This window comes from Agelaius phoeniceus, chromosome 6 (assembly GCF_051311805.1).
Source record: "Agelaius phoeniceus isolate bAgePho1 chromosome 6, bAgePho1.hap1, whole genome shotgun sequence".
In the NCBI taxonomy this organism is placed as follows: Eukaryota; Metazoa; Chordata; class Aves; order Passeriformes; family Icteridae; genus Agelaius; species Agelaius phoeniceus.
In genome coordinates, this window is record NC_135270.1 from 52,848,108 (window position 1) to 52,872,764 (window position 24,657).

The 24,657-nt window shown below is 38.3% G+C and overlaps 1 long non-coding RNA gene across 1 annotated transcript in view; it reads right to left on the reverse strand.

Moving 5' to 3' along the window:
- LOC143694418 (uncharacterized) overlaps window positions 1-24,657 on the reverse strand; it is a 232,274-nt gene that overhangs the window by 70,504 nt on the left and 137,113 nt on the right. The window contains exon 4 of the long non-coding RNA XR_013182892.1: window positions 8,466-8,570. This is a non-coding gene — a long non-coding RNA (uncharacterized LOC143694418). The remainder of the gene's footprint in view (window positions 1-8,465; window positions 8,571-24,657) is intronic.

Consider the following 24,657-nt stretch of genomic DNA (forward strand, 5'->3'; position numbering starts at 1 on the left):
GAAGAAAAGCATTCTTTTGTAACACAGATTATTCCTAAGAGTGTAACGCAGCTCTCCCTCACTCCCAGGAAGATAGATGAAATCTAATACCCCTCCAAAAAAAAGGTAAAGGAATAACTCAGAAAAGACAATTATTTATGTTTCTTGGAGAGAAAGCCTGCAGGAACTGGTGGTCCAGGGTCCACTGTTCAGATAAAGGACAATTTGCTCATCCAATTACATCAGATGCCATTCAACTTAAATGCAGTCTACAAAAGTCACCTGGAATTATTATGTATGATGCAGAAACCTTAACCATCAATCACATGCTGGAAAATTGTCTAGTGGCAATAACACTGGCAGAAAAACTTCTAACTTTTTTTTAATATTCTAGCATTTCATCCCTCAGACATAGAAGGTAGACTGCTCAAAGGGTGACACAAGACTTAGTGAAACCAGATGATCTTGCTAAAGAGACCAAATTTTTATGTATTTTACTTGCTGAAATATAATACATAAAACTGGGGTTTTTTTTCCTGACATCAACTATAACAGCAATCTTCTTCATGACTCATCTGCCTATCCCTACCATGCTACTAAAAGACAATCTAGTTCTTTTGAATCAATGTTCCTTAGGACAATTTAGTACAGATGTGGAAGGAAACCTCAGCCCAGCATGAAAACAAAGACTTGTTTAATAATTATTTTAAGCATTCATGTGAAACTATAGAGTGAATTTGTTTTTACAACATGCAAAACTTCACTTGCAAGATATGCAAATGTTTCAATGTCCTCTTTCTGATAACTGCTCATTCAAATTATCAAGTAGTGAAAATTACATTTGAAAAAAGAGTAGCAAATGAAGACTCCTGTGGTCACTTTTGGAAGTTAAGGTGTGTGTTTACTTGGCAGTTTACCACAGTGGAAAGGAGACACTGCTGCTGGCAGTAAACTAGGAGTCCAGTTGCACAGTTTAGCTGCAGCAGCATGATGTTCTGGGTAGGTCAATTTAAATAATTTTTATAACTATGTTGTAGACATACCATATCTAAAAGTGAATTGTAAAAGGAGATGGAGAGTAAAACCCTTGTGTGATGTAATTCCTGAACCACTATATGTAAAAAATCCAGTGATGCATAAACAAAAGACACGTTTGTCTGTCTTTTCTTCCAAGGCTGTGAACAAGACTATCTGGTTATGTACACAGGGTCTTCTAGGCAGAACAATTGTTTAGAGGCTCTTTCTTGTTGGTTTTTTTGGGTTTTTTCCCATCACTAGTGACTTTTCCTGACATTATATTGGTTAGCTAGCACCTATAGAAGATTTTAGTTATTAAAATACAATTTTTTTAAAGCATTGGTACAGTATCATAATATTCATCATTTTTTTCTGTAAAAAAAAGTGTGCATTTGGTTACTCTGGGGCCATCCCTAGAAAGTACTGCTTGTCCTAACAAGCACTACTTTCCTACCCTGGAAACTTTGCAGGTACCAGCCTCTAAACCAGCAAAACAAGTCACATTCAGAACAATATGCAATTTTGGACCAGAACACTCTGCCCCAAGTGTAGATGACATGGGTTCAATAGAAAACTAGACAAGTTCCTGGAAGAGAAATCCCCTGAGGCAAAGACACCTCAAACCCACATGGTTATTTCTGGTTCAAGAAGTCCCTGACTTTCTAAGTTTTGCAGAGCTGGGAAGCTGTTCTCAGGAAGTACCACAGCCTGCTTCCCTGCCCTTCCCTGCCTCTGCAAACAGCTTTTATGGCACTGGCAGGAACAGGATGGACTGTGAGCACCAGAGCCACTCCAGTGGAAACACTCGGGAGCAGGTGCAGGTCAGCGCTGCCCGAGCTCGGCACTTGCTTCAGTGAAAACTCTAATGCACTATTAAGAGAAAGCAACTTTTTGAGATTTATTATGGACAGTAGCTGCTCAAAGAAGATGTAAATTAGAAAATAAGCTTTTCTGGGCAGAAGACAGCTTTTCTGCTATGTGTTTGTCTGGTGCCCGCAAAGAGTTCATATAATGAGGACAATAGGTTTACTGGGACAGTAAGTCCTGAACATTTCCAGTCACAGCTTCACTTAAAGGGCATTATGACCTCTCTTTCTGTAACACTTGTGGGATTATGTCACTATTCCTAGTTCCTGTGCCTTTTATATTTCTGTGACTATAACCCGATGCAGGAATTACAAGCCCATATTTGGGAATTAGTGTCCATGTCTGCTACTATAAGAAATACAAACCCCCAAAAGACTAGTTTGTTAGCAAACAGAAATAAACTTCTTAGAGATTGAACCATAATTCGCTCCCATAAAATGTCTGCCATTGTCTTTTCAAAGAAACTGAAACAATAAGCTAAACAAAGACAAGAGTTAACCAGAGTGTTTTTCATAGTTAAAAAGAACAAGTGTAGCCATAGATTCTTGCCAGCTTCTGTTGCCACTTAAATAGTACCAAAGATACAAGTATTTGGAAAAGGAAGGTTGACTATGAACCTGCCAAGCTGTAACAACAGTGCTCTTATCTGTGGTACAATAATATGAACAAATTAGTACAATAAAAATAGTTTATAAGGGCAAAAATGTCAACTTGCCATAACAGTTAAGCTTTTTCTCCCTTTAAAAATTCCTAGTAAACAAAATATAAAGATGTTAAGAGTTATTCTTTCCCTATTTTCTTTTGTACATCTGTTATCTTCTTGCAGCCAATTTTTTACTGAAAAGTTGATGTTTTGTTGAAGCAAATCCAGTAGCTGTACAGCTGTGCTGCTGTGCAGAACAGCAACCCATTACTCACCATCCTGAGAACCATGCAAAACTTGGGAAGAACAATTGGCTCTGAATTTCAAGGTTCCCCATATTTTTTTCCCTCTTACAGTATTCTAGAGATCAAGGGGTAAAATACAGCAGCCTTTTATAGTACATCATCTAGTCCTGCCATGAATGCAATGTAGGTTCTTCCACCTTACACCATGGAGAAGTGGCTCTTCATTTAGTTTGCATTTTTGAATTGGCAACAGCCTGGATATGAACAACCCACATGCCATAGCTGACATATTGCTAGTTCCCATTCTAGCTTATCTCTTTCATATACATTCACCTTCAGGAAAAGAAATATGAAGGTCACCCATTTTCAACAGCAAAATGGTGCAGTTTTGGACTTTTTTTAACCTTACACACAACCCAGAAAAACAGGGTGACCAGCTATTTTTAATTTTACTAATAATGGTTCATATATTAAGTACAATTTTTTATCATATGGTAAAGTGTTTATATGTGTCTCCAATATCTAAATCTGAATTTTTACCAGATCCTATGCAACTAAATCTAAAATAATAAAATTTTCTAGCATCCACTCACATGGAAGATGAGAATTTTTGATAATTCATGCTTCAAAATTTGTATTCCTGCTTGGTAATTTTTTCCTTTTCTTGACCAGCTTTTCTGTGTATTTCACAGCTGTACTGGTCCAAGCAATGTCCACTGGTGGAAAAATATGTGTGTTTCAAGTGGATATTAAAAAGGCTGCACTCTTTATGTCAAATGTATTTCTACTCCTCTAGAGGAAGAAGTTCCCCATAAATGTTTAGATATGCAAATAAGGACACTTCATTGATACTGGTCAGGGATTCCAGGAATGCAGTATCAAAGGACACATTCATATCTGCTAGAGTGTGGACTGAGTTTTAGTTGGTTACTGGTTCAGTTGGTTAACAGTTAAGGATTTCTACTTTCTTACTTCCCAACAATCTCTGAGCATTGCAAACTTTGCTGACATGAAGTTTCAATGTACTGCTGTGCAAAAGCTCTCTGGGTTATCTCATGCTTCTGCTTATTAAAGAGGCCCACAGATGGGTTTTAATGATCATCCTTTTGTTCTGTATATGAAACCAATGTTCTTTTCTAAAGAAAATAACACTGTGGAGATGAGGTATGTTCCAGTTAGTGCTAAATTAGAACCAAAGTATTCAAAAATGTCTGAGTGTTCCTGCCCTCAAGTGTTGGCAAACTCTGTAGAATACTTTTATGACTTGCTCATGTCGAGTGTTTCTTTAGGAGGAGATGTATAAACCAGCATTACATCAAGTTTAAAGGGCAGTAGGAAGAAGACATGGTTAATGACAAGAAATAGCACACAAAACAGGTATATGAAATCCCATAAGCAAATCTTTCCTTTGTGGAACAAAATATTCTGACATCCAATCATCAGAAAGCTATCAGTTCTGAAAGGCAATAAGCAGTGAAACACACTGGAGACAATACACCAATCTGTGAAAATAATTTCCTCAGTGACATATCACCCTAACACAACCTTTCTTTTATCTGCTGCCTCCTTGACATTTCCTTCATTTTTCCTTTCATGCTATTCAGTTCCACAGTAACGGAATTACATTCAGCTTTCTCATTTGACTCCCATCATTCTCATACATAATTTTGACAGAAGCATTATTTTCATTTTGTTAACACCATTTCCACATCTCAATCCACCTCATTAGCTCCTCTTCATCACTTTGCATTTTTTGCACTAATTTCTTCTCTTTTATTTTGTATCTTCCTTTGCTTTCTATTTAAGCTCTTTTAACTACACCGAAGAAAGGATGTGGAACCATTTTTCACAACAAAGAACAGCTATTTCATTCTGCATCTGTGATTACATCATGTCTTGCACTGCTGCAGATATCTGCCCAAGCACTCACACCCCTGATGTGTATTTGGGTGGTTGGAACCTGTCCTGCTCGGCATGTCTTCATCTCCTTCTCACAGTCATTTTCCAGAAAACGGTATGCTTTCTTTTCCACCCCAAAGCACAGTCTTTGCCAGCATCTTCATTACACTTAACCTGCCTCTTTAGCTAGAGTCACAGATTTCCTGCACAGGTTTCTTTCCTTCATGTGATTGTATCAGTACCGGGCTTTTTTCTCCATGTTACAAGACATGGCTCCATATTTGCTTTTAAGCTAACAAGCTAGCATTCCATCAAAAATTTCATGAGGTGTCTGACAAACCTTTACAGATATTTTTCCATGTACCACCATGTGTATGGAAAGCCAATCTTCTTCTATGGATGTTTCATCAAATAATATGAGACATGGAGTATTTTAAAGGAACAGATTATCTGCAAAGCAAGATCTAGAGGGTGACATTAGTGTGAATACCTAAATATTTCTTGGGTTTTCTGTACTAAAACGTACAGGTGTAGCCACACAGACTCCCTGGTACAGGTTCTGCTCCAAGTTATTAAAAAATTAATGATTAGAGAAATGAGAAATTATGGAGAAACCTACTTGTATAGTTGGACATGCACAAGTGGATGTTAATTGGGAGTGAGTTTGATGGAAATAATAACCAGTTAATATGTCTCATATCTTAAATTCTAGGCCCTCATTGAAGGCAAGCCTTCCAAAAGGCCACCTAAAATTTTATTCAGATTTTAACAAAATGAAGCAGGCAAAGACCAATCAGCTTGGAACTGAATGAAAACCCACAACAGCTAATGCAATGTAGATACTTTTGTGAAAAAAACTGTGTGTATGTATGTATGCACAGTATTATACCACATGAAAAAATACACATGAATTTACTAACTTCAGGCCAACAATTATGTTGCTATTTTTAAAGAAGGTGATAATGATAGGATTGCACCAGCAATCAAACAGTTGTTAAACTGGTGGAAGAAATGTTGGGAAACTCCTAGGTCCCCTTCAGAATATTCATGCTTAGTATCCAGTACTTTGGACTCAAATGTCCAATTAGAGAAAAGTAGGTTTTAATCAAATCTAGCTGAGGACTATGTCTCTATTAAATATAGACATGTAAATATGTGTAAACTTACATAGATATGCATACCTACATAAATGCCACAGCAGTAGAGAAAGCAAAAGCATAGGAGATAAATCTTTTGCTTCTCTCTGTGACTTAACAAGAGTAAGACATTTCAAAGGAATTTCATCCACGTTATCCTTTAGCTATCCCTCTTTAAAATAAGAAAGAGCTTGCTTCTATCTCAAATGGAAGAACTTGGTGATAATTGCATTAATAGGACTGTTTGTTAAAGCTGACCTGCACTAGGAAATTGCCTCCTATTTCCAGTGGAAAGGAAAACTTCCAGCAATACTGTTAAGCTACAAAGAAGTGGCTTAACAGTATTGCTACACTAAGTAGAGCAGTATTCTGAATGTTTATAGGATCTGGAGTGAGGGAGATCTAGGGACACTTTACAGATAATTTATTTTCATTCACTTTATGTTTTTTTCTATTCAAATATTAATCACAATAAATGTAATACACTGCACAAAGAATTGCATATAGACTTGTAGTACTGCTAGTTTTGACCTGACTACAATGTAAACACATCACTTCTCCAAAAACAGAAGATGAAATAAAGCCACTTCAGATTGTATCTGCCTTCCTGACCTAATTCATTGGAGAAAGACCTCTTTTAAGCATTTTTTAAAGACTTTCTCTTTAACCTGCAACATAAGTTGCACACACATGCATCTCCTTTCAATGATATAATTTATTATTTGTGATGTTACAAGAGCATTCCTACACTTTTTCGATTTTAAAGTACCAATAATGGGAGAAAAAAAAAACCTGTGCATCTTTTATATATGTCTTACCTTACAAAAATATAAAGAGGGTGTAGTTCCCAATATGTGATGCTCCATGTTTTTGAAATTACAGCACTTAGCAATTTTTTTGGCATTAAATTAAAACCACTAACAAATTGCTAGTGGTAAAACATTGCATGAACATTGTTTCTTGCAAAATATTGGAAATAACTATTGTAGCATTACTCAACAGTTAGGCAACCTCTGTTTACTGTAAGTATTAGCTCCTTGAACAACGTGTCCTGCATACGTAAATTCATTCCCTTTGGAACCGAACTCCCAACTCCTAAGACTTGGACCAAAAAGGTAAAAATATATGAACAAGTCCTCTTGCTAACTGGTCTAATACCCATAGCTGGAGGAAACTGCTTACTTCAAATAAATAACTAAATAGAACATGGCTAAAGAAAACCATGATTATTTTTCAAACATTTCCCCGCAAACATTTCATTTAATGAAAGGAAGGATAAAGGATACATTTCATTTAATGAAAAGCATTATTTTGTTTTTCTTCTTGTATATATACCTGAGAATCAAGTTGTGTAGCAAATTCTCTTTGGAAAAATGTCCATCCTACAGCCCAGAATCCCTTATTGGTCAATAAAGTTCCTTTTTCAGCAAAAGAGGATTAACATGTTCTCTTATCTGTCTCTATGAAGGTAATAGGAAAAGAAGTGAAAAATTTTAAGAATTTACTCAATCATTGATAAGTTCAGCAACGTGATGGAAAAGTATAAACTCATTAAGTTTATATCTCCTTTTCCTCCACAGAGAGCTTGATCCAGAAAACTAAATATTGGCTTTTCTTGGAGGGCAGGATCAGAACTGATTGGTTTCATACTCTCTCTAGCATACTTCTAAAGTATTGTACTGTAAATGAAGACAGCCTTGATGTGTAACCTTAAGTCCAATTTCCTAGTTTTCCTCACCCAGATTTTTTAGACTGTCCTCCTTGGATTTTGTAAACATGGAATGGAAGAAGCCTTTTGGATTGAAATGTTTCCAGTTCTAATCCATCCTTACATTGAAGCTAATATTGACTCTTGTCAGAATTCCAAGAACATTTCTAATTATCCTTTCACACTTTATTCCAAATATATATTGTAACAAATAAAGAAGAAGTGGTGCCTTTTTATCCATGTCTTCTAGCTTTATCTTTTTTTTCTCTTTTAAGTCATCATTACATATAACTTACTGATTCTAAAAACATCAGTCTTAGAGGAGAGCTTGTTATTTAATCACTTCTACTGTGGTTGACAAGAAACATACAGAAAATTAATTTAGATCCTGCATTAATCCCAGAAGCTTAACAAAACTGGAATTTGGGAAGGAGCACAACCATCTTCACTCTACACTGAGAGGAAAGAATGTCACAACACATTTAGCACATACTATGCCAGCAGTAGTAAAGCAGAGATGGGAGTTAGCACCTGCTTAAGAGGAGAACAAGCATGCTAACACTGGGAGTCAGGGGAATTTCCCACTAAACTACAACATATAGAAAGTAGGTCACTTTTACTCTTTTGAGAATGATAAAAAGCAACAAAATTCTGAATTATATATGAACCATTACATTTAATTTTCTTCTTCTCCAGCAGTTCCCAGGAGTCTTGAAGACAGAAAAATCTGGATTTTACGACTCTGGCAATTATCTAAGTTAATGCCATAGAATTCTCCACAACCATTTTTATTACAGTTACAGATCTGTCAGCCTTTCTATTTCACTCCCCTTTACAATTCTTTCTGTACTGCTTGCTTCTGATTTAGTGCTTGCTATAAAAGTTTACTCCAGACATAACTTGGCACACAAACATCTTACAAACAGCCTTTACCTAAAATAAATCTTTACTATATCTGCAATTTAACTTACGTAGCTCTCTTGCCAGGTGCTGTTGGCAGGAAATAGGGCCAAGTTGAAATGTCTGAGAGATCTTCTTCAAGAAATGTGATTGGCTGAAGTGCCCCGCCCAGAAACCTGGGAAAACAAAATATCTTCCCTGAGTGACCCTAAAAGTCCATTATTTTCTATTCTGAAACATGGGGTCTATGCAAAACAAGTAAAATTTGATGTGGGGAAAAGGAGAACTGCAGTTTGACAGCACACAAAAAAAACCCCAGTGACATTTATAAATAGGAATAGCTAATCTCTCTGATAGTAGAGTTGAATTTGGGGGTCACATTTTATTGAATATAACGTAGTAGGCTAAATGTAAAAAGCTGGTTACAACACTTACATGGAAGAGAAAAAACACTGAAGGTCAGCACCCAACACAGAGGCCTAGTAAAAGAACCAACCACTGCAATTTTCCTTAGGGACTAAGTTCAAACTCGGGGCAATGAATGTTGTTCAGTTGAGTTCACCAAGGATGAGAAAGGGCAAAAATACAGGCACAGATAGAGCAGGCAGCAGGAAAGCCCCAGAGACAACTAGAGAGCATGTAGGATGATTTTGATAAAGAAATGAAGCAAGAAAGAGGGGCTTAGGGTAGACAATTATCTGAGGAGACTGTTAAAGCAATGAGCCTCTCATGTTTACTTCTGACATTCAGGGAACTGGAAGTTTGTAAATATAGACAGAATTGCAACAAAGAATGATTACATTTCATCATAAATTTGTAAAAAATATTGCCCTCAGATATCAGCTAATCAGAATGGGCTAAAAAGAGTGAAAAACACTCAAAATAGCTCAACAACCTTGCACCTGAATCCTACCTCTCCCAGTGCAAATATCTCTGTAACAGCCCCTCCACCTGCTGAGCACCACATCACTGCCAGCACAGCACTGAAGTATAAAGGCATATTTTGGCAAGTCTATTCCCACTGGAAATGCCTCCCTGACCTCATGTTGAAACTGCTCCAAAATGAAGCCAGGGGAGAAGTCAGGGGCACTGGTGTAGCACGGTTAGCTCAGGCCCCTCCATCCCTGTCAGCCATCAGGCCTCACTCACACTTTATTCATTCTTTGAAGCCTTTAAAAATTAATAGCACCAAAGGCCTTAAATGTAGTCTTTCCCATCTGGGAACACTGGCTTGCCACAAGGCTTCAGTTCTGTTACAGTTCTCGCAATTTAAAGCCTTAAGAAATGTGTTGTTTTCTTATGTTACTACTCAGCATGTGGCATATGGAAGATGACAGCAGAGATCGATCTTGTGAGTTCCACAACAATATAGAAAACACAATTTACAAAGAGACAAAATAAGAGTGAGAAACAAAGGAAATCATCAGCATGGAGTGATGCCAGGTATGGTGGATTTCCAAACAAAATCTGTGTCCAAGCAGTAAAACTGAACACCAGAACTAAGTCTCCCTGCAGAATTTATAATGGAAGGAGAAAAAAAAAATCATTGGTATAACACTGAGGGGCTATAGTGGGGGGAAGATGATCAGGACAATCCTGCTGGAATAATGCCCCCAAATGCTGGAACAGATTATCAACATATTCAAGAAGCCCAGTAGAAAAAACAGCAGATACAAAAGTGTTTTGTTTTGCCTTTACCTGAATAAGTAATTGCAAAAAAAAATGTTTATACTGCAGAGTTCTCATTCTTGGCACCCACAATTAATCTCAGAAAGAATGGAAGCAAATAAATCCTACATTTTTAAAGCAACAGACCCAGTCTAAACATGCCACTCATTGAAAGAGCAACTGAAGTGATCAGTGAAAGAAATATAATGATAATGTATTGATACAGAACTAAGCAAACAGTATGGAGCATGCAGGTGCCATGTATTGTAGATGCCATCTAACACATATGCTCCACACTGCAATTTGACAGAAAAATTAATGGCTAACCTATAAACTGCAGTGACAGAAACAGAGGAAGCAGAAACGAGGTATCTCCATACACCACTGATATGCCAGGAAAAACAACCACAAGCATCTATTCTTGCTGCTTCTGAGACTATTTGGAAAGACTTCCACTGAAGGGAAAGCAATCTGCAACATCAGTTAGCAGATGCAGAGATTCTTTATGTACATTTATTACAGAAAAAGGCAGACAGACGCTCAGCTGCCATTTTTGCTCATATTATTAAGTCAGCAATAGATCTAAATCAAACTAGATGGCAGAGCCACCTTCACTTCAACTTCAGCCACATCATGAATTAGCAAAATCAGGTGCTGATGAGGTGTTATGAAAATGTTTCAAGACCAATAGGCCAAAATAAGCTGTTGATAAGAAGCCCATGAAACAAGTGATAATAATTCTTGGATTCAGTAGCAGATGACAAGATTGGATTTTATTTAAAAGGGACCATAATCCCTTTGGATTCAGCAGCTGACACCAGGAAATGGATAAATACTTCACAACTGAGAACAGGCATGCCAAACATAATTCAGGAAGCACAGCTCTTGCCAGAGATAAATTCTGGTTCTGAGTATATACAATACAGCATGAGGTGTGCAGAAATGACTGTGATCTTTGTAACAGAAGGAGACTGAACATTTCATCAACCCCAGGCTTCAAGTGGGAACAGATCAGAACAGACCTACACAATTTCACTGAGGAAACCGCATGGTCCAATTATGCCACTGCAATTTCTCCAAGAAAGACCACCAGAAGGACACAGACAAAAAGTTTGATTTGGAAACTGAAAGCTGGCACAACTAGCAGACTGTTATCAAACTGCTAGTATGTCAAATCTTTTCCTGCTGTAGTCCTTAAACACCACATTTTAAAATTTTATTTGCAGCTATCGTAGTCAGAAAGGTAACATTAAAAACTTTATGCACGTCCCCAAAAGAATGAACTTTCAGGCATCAACATGTACCACACAACTCACAATGAAGATACCTCTGAAATCTTAAACTTGTTCTGCCTTATTTAATTTGGTAATCTTTTAACACCTACTGTTTATTAATATGATGTTTATATTAAAAAATCCTTTCTTATACAAACACTTTATTCTTCTCTTTGATCAGTACCTGTATAAGACAGGAAGCAGGAGCAACATAACTTTACTAAAGGTAGAAGAATATAGGAAAGGATCAGAATATGAAGCTCTGGTCCATTTTCCTCACATAACAGTCTGTGGCTGATGACCACCATATGAAATCATCCCATAATTCACTTACAGTTTAACTCCTACTCAAATATTACTTAAGTAGCACCCAATTATTATACCGGTCAAGCTCCACAAGTGATATTGTATATTACAAGCAGACCAAATTGGCCAGATCACAAGCTGTGAAAGAAATTCCAGTTTTATCCCAATAGCCACAGAGGTTTTGCAGATTAGCAATTAATGCATATTATACAGAATATTTTCTTGTGAAGAATCTCAGTAGATCTTCAACTTAAACTATAATTTTGAATACCAAGTGTGATGTTTGAAACCAAAAGTGATCTTTTTTTTTTTGCTTCTCAATGCAACTCTAGCTAATATGCCAAAAGGAAGATAGGAGTTGTCCTTCCCTCAAGCCAACAAATACACTACCCAGGACAGTGCAAAATGAGGTGCAACACTTCTCTCCAAGCACATTCCACTGCCATTTTGCTTGTGAGTTCTTGGGTTCAAATGAGACTTCCTTTAAAGTAATATGGTGTGTACTTCAGGTGATAGAGTTTCATTAGCTTCATGGATTGATGAAGCCCAATATATATTAGCAGTTTAAAATAAGTAATAACAGTTCTGCTTTCCTTCAATCTGTTGAAAACTGTATAAAGGTCACATCACTGCTGATGCCCACATTTTTTCTGTTTTACACAACTGAGTAGATGAAGTGACTCATGACAGCCAAATTCTGAGATCAGGCCCTAAGCAATGATGACATCGGATGCTGCCAAAAGACATTTGATTCCTCTATTGTGAAATGCCAGCTTGGTACTGGGACATGGTGAGAAGCCAACTCTAGTTTAGAAAATTCTATAGTGAGCTATTGTTTGATACTAAATACAAGATCATCACTCCTGCTGCTGCTGCAAGTCACAGGGCATCCAAGGACATGTCTAACAATATTGCCACTTTCTACTGTGTTTGCAAAATACAGCAACAAAGCTTCCTGCACCCAGACTATAGAGAGTGTCTGTGAGAGAATGGAGACAAGGACTTGATGGCGGGAGTACAAATTAAGAAGCTGAAGCTAATAAAGCTAATGAAATGAAGCTAATAAAGCTAATGAAAGCCTATAACCAGCAGTATACAGCATATTGCTTCAAAGGGATCTCATCTCCCACAAAATTCTCTGCACCTGACATTTTGCAAACTCTTTTGATTTATTTATAAGCAACACAGTATTTCTATTAGGTTTTTTATGCAACTAAAAGGACCAAATATTCCTTCATGACTCTCTGATACTATTTTAAATGCCTAAACAGAACTATTGCTGATTTCCGCCAGGGAGGGTCCTGTCCTAAAGCTTGAGTGATAGTACTGTGGTAAATTTACTATAATCACAGCAAAAGCAGAAAAAGAAATCTGAGAGAGCAGCTCCTTAAACCTGAGTAGTCTTGCTTGTGGGCTTGCTTGATTGGCAACTGTGAAATTTATTTTGCAAGACAGCTCATGATATGTAACATATATTATGCTTTTAATTAACTAATTTTCTATTTTCAGTTTTGACTTTGGAACAGAGGACAGTTACCCAAAAGGAAAAAAATACACCATTTATTTGATTCCAAATAAAGTGATATGAAAAGGTTCTCAGAGTGCAGAGTGCCAAATTAATCTTACTAAAGCAATTGTATTGTCCTTTTAAGCATATAGAAATATGACAAGCATAGCAAGTGTTATGCACTGATAATGGCACTATTTGGAAAATTCAAATAACACCTATGCATAATCAGATACAGTGAATATTTGGTTCTTTTTTACAAGATTAATTTATAAAGACCCTCCCTTATTTTATTTTACCAGATCAAGCTTCCAATTTACCCAGCAGCCATTTCTGATGGTGTCTAAGACAGATCCCAGGAAAGAGTGTGAGAACAGTGTAATATACAGCACTAATTCCCCAGAATATTTTTCAGCCTCCTGGGATTTGTGGCTGATGCAGCAACTAACCAGATGTAGCAATTCTATCTTTAATAGTCCTTAATGGTTTCTTCTTGGACTTTTCAAGTCTGAGAGTTTTTTCACTGTCCACAGCATCTTGTTGCAAGAATCTTGACAGCTTAAAAATGCAATTTGAGGCAAAAGTACGTCTTTTTCCTATTAAAAAAATTGACACTTCCTGGTTTCACTTTACATATACTACTCCTTTCTATAACTCTTCACAGTAAAATTATGTTACATATTCACTTCTGTGTCTACAAAGCTAATGGAACAGATCCTCGTAGAAGCTGTGCTAAGGCAGATGGAGAACAAGTGTTGGTGGCCTTCTACAATGGCATGACCACTTCAGTGGACAAGGGAAGGGCTACAGATGCCATCTATTTCTGTAAGGCCCTGGACATGGCCCCCCAAAAAGAAACTTATCTCAAAACTGGGAGGGATGGATTTGATGGATGTCCTGTTTGGTAGATGAGGAATTGGTTGGGAAGTCACATCCAGAGGGTGGTGGTTGACAGCTCAGTGGTATAATGGATGTTCAATGCCCAAATGGAGATCAGTGACACACAATGTCCCTCAGAGGTTTGTACTGGGAAAAGAACTGTTTGATATCTTCACCAAAGACAGAAACAGTGGAACTGAGTTCACCCTAAGAAAATTTACAGACACCACCAAGCTGTATAATGCAGTTGACATGCCTGAGGGATGGAATGCCATGCAGAGGGGCCTGGACAAACTTGAAAAGGGGGTCTTTGCCAAGCTCATAAACCTCAAAAAGGCCAAGTGCTGGTGCTGCACCAGGGTCCAGGCAACTCTGGCGTCGGAGTTGGGGATGAACGGATGGAGAGCAGCCCTGCTGAGAAGGCTTTGGGGTGCTGGTGGATGAGAGGCTGGACATGACCCAGCCAGGGGCACTGGCAGCCCAGAAACCACCTGTGTGTGGGGCTGCATCCACAGCACCGTGGGCAGCAGGGCAGGGAGGGAGGGGATCCTGCCCCTCTGCTCAGGTGAGACCCCACCTGGAACACCACATCCAGCTGTGTGGCACTCAGCACAGGAAGGACATGGAGCTGTTGGAGCAAGTGCAGAGGAGGGTCACAAAGAGGATTAGAGGGATGGAGAACCTCTGCTATGAAAGGCTGAGAGACTGGAGTTTTTCAGCCTGTAAAAGAGAAGGCTTTGGAGGACTTATTGCAGTCTTTCAGTCTTAAAGATGATTTACAAGGAAGATGGAGACAAACATTTTAGTAGGGCTTGTTGAACTTAGGACAAAGGTGATTGTTTTTTAACTTAAAGAGGGTAGATTTACAGAAGATACAAGGAAGAAATTTTTTACAATGAGGATGGTGAAACACTGGAACGACTTTCCCATTCAAGGTCAGGTTGGATGTGTCTCTGAGCAATCTGACCTAGTTAAAGGCCCCTGCCCATTGCAGGGAGTTTGAACAGGATGATCTTTAATGGTCACTTTCAATCAAAACTATTCTATGATTCTATCATTCCATTCAGAATAACTTAGTATTGTCAGCAAACTAAGATACCTCAAAAATTTCTCCTACTCATTTCTAGACCATTTATTAACATTGGGAACAATGCAGGCCCCAGGACAAATCCCATGGATACTTCACTGGTAACCTCCTTTTGCTGTGAAAACTGACCATTTATTGCTGACTTCTGTCTCTTTCCTTTATCCTCTGACTTAGGTTCTTTAAAAGATATAACCTAATAGGTTAAATAAACCATTACCTCTTTATCTACAAACTTATTGACTTCTCTGAAGAATGCTACTACATTAGTGAGGCATAACCTAAAAAATCCATATTGACTTTCTGCCAATATACAATATTAATTCCTGTTCACTGGTCCTTCAAAACAGTTATTTACAGTAATCCACCTTCCAAGCTTCTCTAGAACCCTTGGGTGAACATCATCTATTGCTGTTCATTATTAACAATTTCTTCTGTAAGCACTTCTACAGAAATATGGAGTTTAATAACTTCTTGGAAGCAATGTGCATTTGAGTCTCCCACTCCTTACACATTCACGAGGTTATGGTTATAGCCAGGTAACCAACAGCTAGAGTGAAACCCAGCAGAAATTAATGGCATGTGGAGAAATGGATATTATCACTTGAGAACATAAAGGATCCAACAGGACCTTGACTTCCTCAAGACTTATTTTCTACACTCAAAACTTAAATTAATTCTAACCTAACCTGAAAAGCAACTGTAGAACTAATCCCTGCAAGAATCTCTAAACATGAAACATCAGCTATTGATATAAGTTGTCATCCTAACTTTCCAGGTCAAACCTTTTCCTTCCCAGATATGATATAAACCCCAAACATAATCCCACTTATTATATGGGCAGGAAACTAGTTCTTGCAGCTAAAGAGCATTACAGAGAGTAACTGTATAGTTACCAATAGTCTCCCCAAATAACCCTTCCCACTCCAGTGAACAGGGCATTCTGTAAGGAATAACAGCATTCCCCCTTCATGATGCTAACCTGCATTCCTACCACTGAAGCCATTCCAGACCCAGTGACAAGCTAGGGTCAATGGCAATTTCTTCTTAAATCCTGCTTTTAAGACAAAAAAAAAAAAAAGAAATAAAACTGAGTGAACATTTCATTAAAAAAATTGAGATTCATTAGAAAACAACATTCTTTATAATCTCTATTGATCCTAATCAGTGAGCTTGGCAGAAGAGGAAGATTCCCTCTTTTGGGTCATAATGCCACGCTAAACCTAAGCCTAATTTTCTTTTTATTTTCTTTTTTTTTATTATTATTTTATTTAAAGTGACCAATTTGTATAGTAAATCCAATTGTAAGGCATTTGTTCCCGATTATGCACACTTTCATCCTATCTCTGCCAGCCTTGCAAAATGCAAGAATAAAAAGGCTTTCTACCTTTTTTTCTGGAAACCTGATTCCAGTCCTAGCCCTAAAATTATCATGTACTGTAGAGAGAGGAAGAATCTGTACTGGAATACCTAATATGAAGCATATGCTCCTGCCTACGCCATAGTACTCTCTCTGACATGTTTTTTTCCAGTTCCCCAGCCTTATCCCAAGCCTTCCTTAAATGGAAGATGTGTCCAGGAATACTGAAAATAAAATATTTGCTTATGACTACACTAGCTTCCTTCTGAACTCTTCCAAATCCAGCAGAAATCAGACTTGGTACAACCTTCCTTTCTGATACCTTATCTTTCCCCAGTTCCTAACCAAAAAATTAAAGATATTCACCCCCAGTGATATCAACACTCTTATTCCTGCCAGTCATGTGGATCTGACACAAAAATAGGTTCTCAAGCCTTCTCCCTTTTTGTTTTTCAATTTCAAATCTAACTATAGGTTACCTATATCTATACCAGGAGCCTTCTGGAAGAACTGAACATATCCATTTCCTTTTTCATTCTTGATGGCTACACAAGTATCTCATTATAAGATGACCTTTTGAAAATTTATTTTAAATTTAAATCCAAACGAAAATTATTAATCCGGAATAAAGTTCAAGAACTGGTGAATTAAACCACAGTCGTATTAAAAGGACTCCTTCAAAAGATCAAAAAACAGTTACAGAACAATAATAAGGCAGTGGGTCAGGTAAAACTCTTATTATAAGTACATTTTTGGAAGTTTATAGCTGAACTTAAAACAGTGAAAGAGTGCTTAGCACTGAACAAGCAATAAATAATGCTTGCCCCATGAAACTCAGCATCTAAAAGAGAGCCTTGAAGAGGACAGGATGCTATAGAAGGCTTAGAAAGGGACACTAAGAATGTGATTTCATTGCAGGTATGCCTGAGCCATCCAATTAAATAAATTTTAAGAGTAAAGAGATTATCTAACCGATATTGCTAAGTATTTATATGTTTTAAAAAGACACAAGTTTAAATGAGATAGCAGCATCTGGTATATCAAATTCAGAGGTTAGTTTGCACTTGGAGCACTTGGTAGGCAATCCAAAGATGGGAATGAGAGATAGAGTGGGATGTGAGAACCCCTGTGTATCATCTGTGCTTTTGCTCATTAGATGGAAAAAAGGTACATTATATTCAGCAACATATTTGTGGTTCTGGCACACATTCAACCAGATTCAGCTGTTGCCACATCACTCTGCATTATACAACCCACAGGGATGACAGAAACCACTGACAAGGTGGATGCAAAAGACTGGACAGTTTTTTACTTTGGCGGGTTAATACCAGCTAACTATCTCCAATGCATCTGTCATTCCAGAAATATCTGTTTTTAAAGGGATCTAAAAGAGCATTAAAGACTGCACTACAAATTGTCTACAGGCAAAACTGCAAGTAAAATTTTGGACATTTTATGTAAAACCATGGCTACCAAGATTCCATTGCTCCAAGATAACCTCGGTGATAATTTAAAGTGTGGATTAATTACAGACAAATACATCTACAGCTAATGTTATCTTTGAATCAACCTCCTTCTCTGTAGAATTGACATTTTTCTCAGGAGGTGCACATGTTTTATTACACATACAATAATTTATAATACTAGAAAGAAAGTAAAGCCAGATTCAACTGGAAAGACAAAAATCCATCCAAACCGCTTTCACTGGATTACTAAGCATTCCCTGCAAGGAAAGCTTCCATGGTCTTGTCAGGAGTGGAAGCAATTTACCACTGAATCCAGCCCTTAGGTATCTGCACAGAACTTCAGATTTCAGAAGTGAGCTCTATGACTTTCTTTTACAGGTTAAAAATACTTGTTAAAGTCATCTAAACTGTTGCTAAGAGAAATGACACATTTGGCAAGGATATGTGAGTGATAGCTGGAGATTCTTGAAAATAAAGTAGATTTGGCTTCCAGGTTGTTTTTTTTAACTTACTTCAGAATCGTTAGTAATAGTTACCAATAAAATTCAAATCATTATATAACCCAAGTTCAGTACACATTCACCAAAGGACTTCTGTGTCTTCCTCAGAATCTTCCTATGAAGCCACATCAGCTGAGACAAAAATACAGACAAAAATTTAGATGGAAATTTAAAAACCTTTGCACAAATGTAAAATAAACACATCCCATGTCATACATGGGTTTAAGTACAGATTTCCTCTTGCAATAGGGAACACTGAGCCAAACTCAGCTCTTCACAGCTCTCTACACCAGTGTACCTTGGGTGTTTGCCATTCAGATTGCTCTTAACATACACTGGAATAGGTGTGCTGGGATTTAGACCTTATCAGGCTAAACTGGTGTAAGAACGTGACTAGGAACCAATTTCACAGGTTATGCATATCTATGAAATCCTTAAGGAAATGAGAAGTTTGATTTTTTTTTTTTTCTGCATTGTTTGGAAGAGAAATGTGATGTTACTCTGTGTACTAAATGGTAAATGGTAGTAAAGAAATATGGAGGCAATGACTTAATAGAAATTAAATTGTTACTTCAAAACTGTAAGTGAAGTTCTAAACCACTCCTTTTCTAGAAGTACATAACTATTCCCACTGGCTTCCCTTGGGTTTCCTTGATGGTTTATGAGCTCCCTGTTGGACTATATAATGATCATGTACAATATTCTGAAGCTCAAGAACAGTCCTGTAACTGGGTTTCTAGCACTAACATCTCAGACTTTCCTTTGCATTCTTAAGTGTTATATATTTCTTAATATAAGGAAAAAAAAAAAAAGCCTTGATCTTGTTCTGTAAATACTGTTGTCAGTCCAAAACAGCTCCAAAATCTTTAATAGAAAGAGAGGAGTATTGCTTGGGATTTTCATGCAATCAGATGCCAAACTTCTTTAAGAACCTTTGCATTAGTTGTAGCCATGACCTCAGCTAACCCAAAGAAAGCCACAGGCATGTCTCCTTTCCCTATTGGCAGCTACTTTAATTGGCAGGTTCACAATGAGGACTTTTGTTTGCATCCTAAACATGCACAGCACGATTAAAATGTTTAATACTTTCATCCTCAAAGTGCAGCAATCAATATGTTGGGTTTTTAACAGGCCAAGTCATTACACATTTAAATAGCATCATTCAAGCCCTTAAGGAACTTGTTTTACAAGGACTCAAAAGGTTCCCTATTGAAAATTATATGGATTTAGCTCAGTTTAAAAATAGACATTTTGTTTGTTTTCCATTCAGTTGCTCTACTATTTGATGCTCTTTTCTTGCACATGTAGTCTCTGAGTATTTTACTACCCCCTGCTGTATGGAAAGAAAACTGTATGATAGATGTGGCCTGTGCTAATAACACCTCTTGAGGGCTCCCCATCAGCTGGAACACCAAGGGGATGCATTCAGAGTGGCTGGAGATACAGGGCTCTGTGTGGGTCATCACATGAAGTTCCTAGTGGCTGTGGTGTGGGTAACAGAGAACAAAGTTTTCTTGACAGCTCCAAGGTTGTAGACTGCTAGAGGAGCACCGCAGTTTCTGGGTTTGTGTAGTGCATATCCTCATGTTTCCCAAGCAACTAAAAGTGCTTTGCGAAGCAATGAGTCAGATGCTGGTTGTACAGTAACCACACACAGGGACTTATGTTTTCAGGAACTATGTGTCCAAGAGCAGGATATTCTTATATAGGTCTCTGGCACTAAACCTGTTGGGCAGCCACTGAATTAGATGGAACACCTCTAAAGCTGTGTGAGCAACATTTGGTGTACTACTGTGTACCAGCACAACCCACATAATATTCACTCACTTCAGCTGCTATATTACATCAAGAAACTCTCCACTTTCAACCCAGATGAACTGCCTCCCTTGGTAAAGGGCATAACATTAGATTGCCTTACACACTTTCACAAGAAAATACACATTCCACATGCAGTTTGTAGGTAAAAAAAAGTGCACACTCAAATTTTGCTCACCCATCATGAGAAGCCAAAGAACATTTCTCCTCCATTTTCTTCAAGAAGCAATTTGCCAGAAAATCTCCTTGTTTTTCTAACATCAGTTCCCCGTGCAGAAGAAATGGGGTTTTTGCTCATTGGCATTTCCTCTCCCACTACAGTTCACACTGGGTTAACCTCAAGTTAACAGAGGGTAAATTTGTTTCAGATTGAGAATCCCCTGATATCAAGGCTGGTTGGTGGCTGGTTCACAATTTCCCTGTCCCATCTGCCTTGCTAAGCAGCAAGGTGGTCTGCTCCTGGACTCCTCAGCTCTTTGTCCTAGCCATGCTGCCTGGGAGGTAGGCCTGGCTTTTTCAGTGTTTCCAAATCCACTGAGACTTTCCAAGATCAGATTTAGGGATTTTTAACACGTGCCTTACTGAAAACATCACATACTTGTATTCTTTTCTGATTTTGGATGCACATTACCATTATTAGAAATTACAAAATTGCCTATGAAAGAGGAAGCACATTTCTCACACTACTATTTGTCATTGACTGCAAGGGTGGTTTGCACAACTTGGCTGGTAGCCATGAGAATAATACATTAGGAATATTTTTTCCATATTAAACTGCAGCACCCTAAAAAACTGGCTTTTTAAAGGTAATAGAGGTTGGACTGTAACCTAGCATCAGGCTGGAATCATGGTAATTTAATATATGTATTCCCCAGCAGCGGAACAAGTCCCAAATGGGAACTCCCAGAGTTTCAATTCAATGAAATGAGGAAATTACCCGTTCCAAAACTTTTGCTCCACCAGTCCTTTCCTGGTCTGTGTCAAAACTGATGCAAATCTTGTGATAGTCAAAAAGTCTGCCAGGCTTTCAGTGCTGTTTACAGTCAAACATTGCCTGCACAGGAGACAGAGAGCAGCTTGGCACTGCCTGTTTATCCCCACCACCTCTGACAACAGGCTTAGGCAGAAACAGAAAGCAGCCCCTTACAATCACTGGTTCCTTTGGGTGAGCTGGGACCTCAGTCCACAAATCCTTTCTGTTGCCTTGGCACAGTGACCCTGTCTCTGTGTAAGCCACCACTGTACCACCCTCCCTTCAGGGCAAGCCATTTGCAAAGGGCATGCAGCAATTCATGCACAGCTTCCACCACTGCAGCAAAATGAGCTCAGCAGGTAGACACAGACACCAGCCCAAATCTCCTTCCAGTCCCTAAAACAGAACTGATAATCCTTGTACCTTGGGTCCCCTGATGACATTCAGCACTGAATGATGCCAGTGGATGATACATGTGCAACAGGCAGGGGCTATATAACATATGCTGTGGAAGAGATGGATTAGCCAGACAGTTTCACACAGCCAACTCTTTGCAAATCCAGTCATGTCCAGCACAACTGATTTCTCTAAATTCCTATTAACAATTCTTTTAAGAAATAATTCATTTAACTGTATTTTGCTGTGATGTCAAATACTTTATTTGATGATTTTTTTTTAATTTAATATTTTTCAGGCTGTTCAGCTAGCTCAAATAATAAAAATGCCTTATTCTCTCTTCATTTAATTCACTTCCCATTTCAGGAAAAAAAAAATCAAGACTAAACATCTACCAAATGTTATTCCTCTTCAACTGAATGTGACGGATGGTCTGACGATCACATAAAAATTAAACAAAAAGTGCATTGTTCCCTTCCAGATTTTTCAGCTGGTGTAAATCAACATAGCTTCACTGATGCCAAGTTGCAGAGATGTACATCAGTTGAGAATCTTGCCCTTCATCTTCAGAGAGAGAGATTTCACCTACAGTTTAGTTTCTCTGTCTTTCTAGGCTTAGGAAAACCACAACCTATTTCCTTTCATGCTCTGCATATCACCATAAATAATCAGTTTTGGTTTAAGTTCATTACTTCTCTTAACCTCAGAAGAGGTATTGTGGAGAAGGCACAGAACAGATGTGACTGGTCAGCCACTCTGTCCAAGACTGTCTGGCTAAGATCCATGTATTGTAATTACTCAGTGTTGCAGTTCCAACCTGTGAAATACATCTTTAGCAAAGATAAATATGGACAGGCTTTGCTCACCCCTGGCTGTCCATTGATCAGGTCCCATGGTACCATCAAATCTATAAAAAACTTAGTATCAAAATGAAATAATTCTTATTTAATCTGAAATGAAGTCTTGAAGATACTATTATTTCCCATTCAGTTTGATCCTTCTAGCTCCCTTGTTCCCTCTCCCTGAAAAACAGAGGAGCCCAGCTACAGCAGGCACCAGGTATCCTCTTCTGACCACTGGGAAGTTGCAAGCATGAGAGGAAAGGAGCCTTTAAAAAGTACAGCTCTAGGATTCTCAGGCTTCCAAAGCCCCTTGCTCAGGGTGCCTCATGCCCAGGCAGAAATGTAACTGCAGCCCAGACTCAGAAACACATCTGCATCACCATTCCACTTCTCCAAAGGAGCTGGAGAGACCCAGCCCTTGAACAATCCCTGAAATGCTGCTCCAGACTTTTTCTCCTCACTGGCTGTAGCACCATTGGTTGTTTGTCTTCCCTCAACCTTCCCTGCCTCCATCCCCATGATCCTTTTCTCTTTCCCATTTTCAACCGCAGTCCCTCCCAAACCAGACTAATGAAAGTTTTGTTTTCATTATATAAGCCCAGTTCATAATCAAATACATTTTAAAAAATAACAAAAACTGGGGAACTGACAAGACGTGTCTACCATCACCCCATATCCAAACACTGAGGTTTGAGCTTGGCTCAGACATCTCTGAAAATGCCAAATGTGGATTTCCACAAACACAGGGAAATGGATCCACAGCTGATGTAAACAGAATAAAGGTGCTTTGCCTAAAGTTGCCTAGCAAACACACAGAGTAAACCATAGAGGAGAAGGAAGTTGCAGACTTCAGCCTGACAAACTCTTACATACCTGTTTAACATTAAGCAAGAGTTCCACCTTCAAATGGGACACTCACAAGGTTAAAGGTAAGTAGTTGCCTAAGAACTTGAAGAACAGAAGTCTCAGTCCTGTAGGGTTTTTCATGCTGAAAACTAACCCACATGTAGACCTTAGATATTCCTGTAATAATTCAAATCAGGCAACACCAGACAAACTTCTTTTTTTTGTTTTAATTGGTTTTGAGGGTAACATTAAAAACACATTAGCTCCCCTGTAATAGAATTCAACTAATTTGCTTAAGTTTACCAGTGCAAGTGAAAACAGAACAGAACTCAAGGGATCATTCAGGATAAATTACTGAGGGAAAAAATGCAAAATTTAGGATTTCTCACAGAGTTTTAATGGAGGATCAGATTTACGTGGCAAGCACTCAATCTGGCTGCAGGGTGTCTGGCCACATACAAAACAAATGCCAAGTCACCTCTTGTCCCAAGGATCTGACAAATTTGGACAACAAAGCACACTGGCAGCCCCCTGGAAGCTTTCAGATGTTTTAATGCCATTGGGATGTAGCATCCAGTGTAGACATTATTAGAAGCACAGCAGTTGCACTCCCACCTCCAGGGTGTCCAGCATATGCTGGGTTCTGGCATTGCTCATGGCAAGTAAGTTGGTGAGTTCGCAACTAGCCAGGTCATGTCGTCACTGCAGCAGAAAACTCAGCTATGGGCATGTCAGAATGAGAAAAGTCAATACAAAGGAAATGTGGGGATGGGATGGGATGGGATGGGATGGGATGGGATGGGATGGGATGGGATGGGGGGGGAAAATGAATGGAGAAATAAGGAACGTAATTTATACGAGAATAAAAGATGTTTAAAACATCAGCTTTCCCTGATGTTTTTCCCTTTCCCTGAAGACTACAATTCTCTTTGTGTTTGGGGTGTTACTCTTGGTTTTCTGTTTGCGCTGTTTATGGTTTTTTTATATTGTTACATCTAACTTTGCTTCCAGTACACTCTTCTATATGGTAATAAAATGCTTCGGCATTGTCCATTGCTGAAAATTATTTTATGGAAGAAGGAGACAGCAAGTACAATTCCTATCACACAATAAGGAAAATTTTCCCAAAGGGTCTCTGTTCATGATAATATACTATCGGAAAGAAAAGACTACAAACAAGCAGTATAATAAATAGCATGTGCAAAATGTACAGTATTGTAAATACACTACAGGGACTACTTACAGAGTATCTTCCACTCCATAAGCATCATCAACCATCTTCTGTGGTTTGGCACATCAAATAGTTGCTATGTACTGTACCATTTTAAAAGCATTGCAAATCCTTGG